This window comes from Arachis hypogaea, chromosome 2 (genome assembly GCF_003086295.3).
Source record: "Arachis hypogaea cultivar Tifrunner chromosome 2, arahy.Tifrunner.gnm2.J5K5, whole genome shotgun sequence".
In the NCBI taxonomy this organism is placed as follows: Eukaryota; Viridiplantae; Streptophyta; class Magnoliopsida; order Fabales; family Fabaceae; genus Arachis; species Arachis hypogaea.
Window position 1 is genome coordinate 58,451,116 of NC_092037.1, and position 5,012 is coordinate 58,456,127.

The window sequence follows — 5,012 nt, forward strand, 5'->3', positions numbered from 1 at the left end:
CAAGTTTAAATGATTATGTAAAGCACTGTTTCAATTATACTATTATCAGGATTCGGTATAAATGGACAGAAAATGATTATGTAAAAAAAAATACTACCATTGGCGTTACCATCAATAAGCCAATTTTTTTTTAAACCTCCAAAAATATTTTTGTCAGCATTAACATCGGATTCATCTGACGGTAAAATGGCATGGATATTTACAGCATGGCGCTAACGTTATCGTCGGATGATCCAAGAGCAACTTTCATAAAATTGCATTATCCTACCATCTATATTCCGTCGTTAATTCTAACGGAAATTAACTTCGGACGCTTAAATTCTGTGAGTAATTATTTATTGGCGAGATTTATACCATCACATTTATTCCGTCGCTAAATCCAATAGTAAATAGGTTATCGACAAAATTTTTAGGTAAATTCGACGCTAAATACGACGATATTCGGCGATTTTTTTATAGTGTAATAAAAAATTATTGGCCGTTTTTTTCATCGTCAAAAAATCATATAAGCAGGAACGAGAGAGGAAGAACCGACGCCTTCGATAATGTTGTCCATAGGGTTTTTTGTTGGAAAAGATCTTCCAACAGTAACATGATAGCTGAAACGAGGGTTTTATTATTGTTGAACCTGTGTAATTTTATAATGGAATAATTTTAAAATATTAAAAGATTCTTATCTTTTATTGTAACTTTTAGTTAATTATTCGTTGATTAATTATAAGTCATTAGATTTTTTATCAATCTAATCCAATACTTCTAATTTTATAATAAATGAAAAGCACTCAACATACTTAGGCCGATTTTAGACTCACCGGTTGCAGCAAACGAGCAACACACCAACCAAGGTTCAAATTTTTGTGGGAAGGGGTTTGGTGCACCGTAAATATTGGGGGCACCATAGGTTTAGATATTGTTTGGTGAATAATACTTTTAAAATTTGTTATTATTATCGTTTGAGTCCCAGCGTTAAAGAGAAAAGAAGAATAACAAAATAAAGGTTTAGATCATCTTCATTTTGAGTTTTTTCCACACCAAAACCGTAACAATGCAATATTAAATGAACTACTCAATATATAACACGTCAACACGATACTAATATACTGAATTTCCACTGAGTAGGGATTCATAAGATATAAATACGTAACATGTCACTCCTTCCTTGTTCTTAATAATAATAATAATAATAATAATAATAATAATAATAATACATCCTCCATAAACGCATCTTTTTTAAATATATATCCTTCTAATTTCGGAAAAAAAATGACAGACATTCAATTTTTTTCCTAATGGTTTCAAAATATTAAACACAAACATTTGAATGGTTTTCATATTTGGGAGCTAAGACAATAACGAGAAAGATGTTTAGGAGTTAGGAGGATATATATATATATATATTATTACTTTTCAATTACTTAACGCATACATAAGTACAAGTGCATTTGCGGTTATTATTACCAAGAGAATCACAGCGGCATGTGGCATTTATAAGGGGTTTTCCAACTTTTTGTACTATTGCGATCATGCAGTCGATCATACCCTTGCCACATTTGCCTTCCATTGTCACTTCTTCTTGGCAATAGTCTGTCCCTGTTTTATCTCGATAAAAAAGGGTTAAATCATTAAATAGTTTAATATCACAAATGGTAAATTATTATTTTTCATAATGAAAAAATTAAATCCAAATAATTTTGATTATAAATGAGGTATATTATTTTGATACTCCATAGTTAATTCATTCAAAATTAAAACTTTTTCGTTGGATAATTTTGTCGAATGTTTGGATAATTTTTTCGAACTAACTCAATATTTAATAGACGTCCATAACCATTAAATTAAACTTTATTAAAATTTATCTTTTATGGTAAAATTGATAATATTCTAAAAACAATGTATTATATAATTAAGAAAAAAATAAGAAAAACTGTAGAAAGATCTATAAATGATAAGAAAGACTGCCATGATAATGCACCACCGAAAAATAAAATCAATTCAATTCATAATATAATTTTACCACTGTAAGTGTGGCTAAAAAGAGCGAACAAAACAAAAGCAATCGTGAGAATGGTTCCAAACTTCATGTTGATATTAGTATCTCTAACTCTTGGTATGTATGATCAAAGACGTATTTGAGTACATGTGCAATGTTAGCTGCATCAAAATTTAGAATATATATAGATATAAGCTGAGTGAGTAGCTATTTGTTTATTGTTTTATATTACTTTGTAATGAATTGTTCTGCACTAGATGTTTTATTTTTTTCTTTTCTCGAGAAACCTTTGAGTAGTTTTATGTGTTAAAGCATATCATATTCCTTTTGTTAATTTCTTTTTGGTTTAAATTTAAAGAGTATCCACCGTTCATTATAGTGACATATCTATTTAAACTATGATATGCATGTGAACTCTTCTAAGGGATAAATCTCTAACCACGAAACACTTTTAATTTCATCACAACATCCTATCACATTGAAAAACGTATTTGGCTTGCTTACCCACTCTGCAACATGTAAAATGCTGCTTTTTAATTTTCATATTACAGTAATACTGGTATTTTCTATTATTATTAGAGCTTTGTGTATTATCTGTAAGTGTGAAAGATGACAGAAAACAAATTAGACCATCCAATTTACTTCACCATAAATTGGAGGGTCAATATTGTGCGCAAATCGAATTTTCAGATATGAGTTTGGCGGGAACACATGTGCAACAATTGAATAGCCACATTTGAATTGATGGAGATCGGATGAACAAGATCAAGTCATCAAATCTGAGCCTCAGATTTGTGGCATTATACAGGTGTCACGCATATATAGCTGTTTGCGTGGGGTGCGAGGTCCTGTCTTTCTTTCCCTCGCTGATCTCTGTCACTCTCATTACCTTCACTCAACAGAATACATTCTCAACCATCTTCATAAAATCTGAAATCAAACTTTGCATTTAACTAAAATCACAATGTCTAAAAAGCAAAATATTAAAAAAGTTTATTGTCTTAAATTTTATATTATTAACTATTTTAGTCAATTTAATTATGTAAGTATTTTTTTTAGTATGAATATTAAAATAATAATATTATAGATTTAATGTTATTTATAGTAATTAAATAGTAGTATTAAAATGTATTGTGTGTAGAAAAATATTAGTTATAAATATAATTAGTTTATCTTAATAATAATAATAATAATAATCTGTGGGTGATTTTAATTTAGAGCTATATTCGTTATGACATAATGAATTTAGATTTATTTTATAGGTTTATTACTTGTATATATTAGAGTATGATGGTAATTAGAATTTAGTTGTTAGTTAATTTTATTGATAATACTTCATATTAAAAGATTTGCTGGTTTTTGTTTAGGGTCAGTGCCATTACAATTTAAGTAAAAATGTTAATAATTAAATTAATAGAATTTAATTTAAGATTTATAGATAATTTGATTAATTATTTTAGATGGTATGAGAATATAAATTATAATTTTTAGTTTAATTTATTAACTATACTTGTATGTATGTATATGTGTAGGATAAATCTATTTATTAATTATATTTATTAGTATATGTGGTTAGAAATAAAATCTATATGATTTGTCAGGATATTATTGATAACAAAATTAGTTATAATGATAATTAAATTAAAATTAATTTAGTATATAATTTTATTAATTATATTAGTTAGTTTAGTATAGAAGTTAAATTAGTTTTTTAATATTCTTGTTAATTTAATGTTAATAATAAGTATGGGTGGCAAATGGGCCAAAATCTGCCGAGTCGGCCCGCATAATTCGTCAAAAAAAATGACATGGGCACAAAATTTAAAACTGTCATACTTAAAATGCTCGTGTAACCTGCACCGCCTAAATTGTGAGCTTTGGCGGGTTTCGGTAGGACGGAGCGAACTTTTTCGGTGGGCCCAGCACTGTTTTGGCAAGGGGCATATCTTTTAAAAAATCACAGGTGAAAAAAAAACCATCATTTCGACTAGACCCGACCTAAAAGAAACCCTATCATAGTTTCACACACTCTCTCAGATTCAGACACAATGCAAAATCTTACACTCACACTAATACACCACTGGTTACCACACTGTCCACTCACAGTGTAAGAATCGGAGTTTTTCATGTAAAAATTATTTTAATAAAATAATAATTTCTAAGTGTCTGAATTAGATTCAAAATTTAGAAGTTTTAATTTAAAAATTTAAAGATGAAATTTGATTTCAATGAATTTTTCTGAGTTGGAAAATGTATCTTTTTCGAAAAGTTTTTTGTGAAAATGCGTACTGGTACTTAAACTGGCAGTACTGGCTCTAGTCTGTTCAGTACCACGTATTTTGGAAAATAAGATTTTAAAAATTGATTTATTATTTTGAAAAGGCAAAAATAATTTATAATCGAAAACCGAGTGCTAATCTTTAAAAGTTTTGGTCCAAAATGGGCCAAACGGGCTAAAACCGATAACGGGTTAGATTGGGTCTAAGTTGGGTCTAAGGCCCAACTTATATAAATCCATTAATGAGCATTTCAGTTCATTTGATGTATAGAAAGTGAGAGAGGGACGGTGATAGAGAAGAGAGGAGACGAGAGTTTGGTTACTATTCACCTTCATCTTTTTCAAGCCATAATTTGAGCTACGGAACTCTGGTTGACAAGCTGTTTGCTACCACGCAAAGCTCTCATCGAACTCTTCATTTCTATCTAAGTTTTGTAGGTAAGAAATTTGATCTCACACTCCAGTTTTCTCCCCTAGCTTCTGTGCATTTTTTGTTATAGTTTTTGAATAGATTTTGTAGTTTTGGTTGTTTAGGCAATCTCTAGTAGCGAGTAATTGTTGGGCTTTGCCCCAATCCCCTTTGAACAAGGTAAAGTTCCTCATATACCCTTGTAGTATTGTATGTTGTGGTTTCTAGGTTTTGATTTTGGTGATATATGCGTTGTTTGTTTGAGCTTTGGTGCTTTTTGGAGTTGTCTTGGCTTTTTGGTGGTTTTGTGCGTGGAGAATAATCGGCCAAGGTAT

The 5,012-nt window shown here is 29.6% G+C and overlaps 1 long non-coding RNA gene across 1 annotated transcript; it reads right to left on the minus strand.

Moving 5' to 3' along the window:
• Positions 1-1,303: 1,303 nt before the first annotated feature.
• On the minus strand, positions 1,304-2,132 carry LOC112719351 (uncharacterized). The gene is made up of 2 exons (XR_003161659.2): positions 2,015-2,132; positions 1,304-1,590 (listed from the first exon to the last, which is right to left on the minus strand). It is a non-coding gene; the product is annotated as an uncharacterized lncRNA (long non-coding RNA).
• Positions 2,133-5,012: the final 2,880 nt, after the last annotated feature.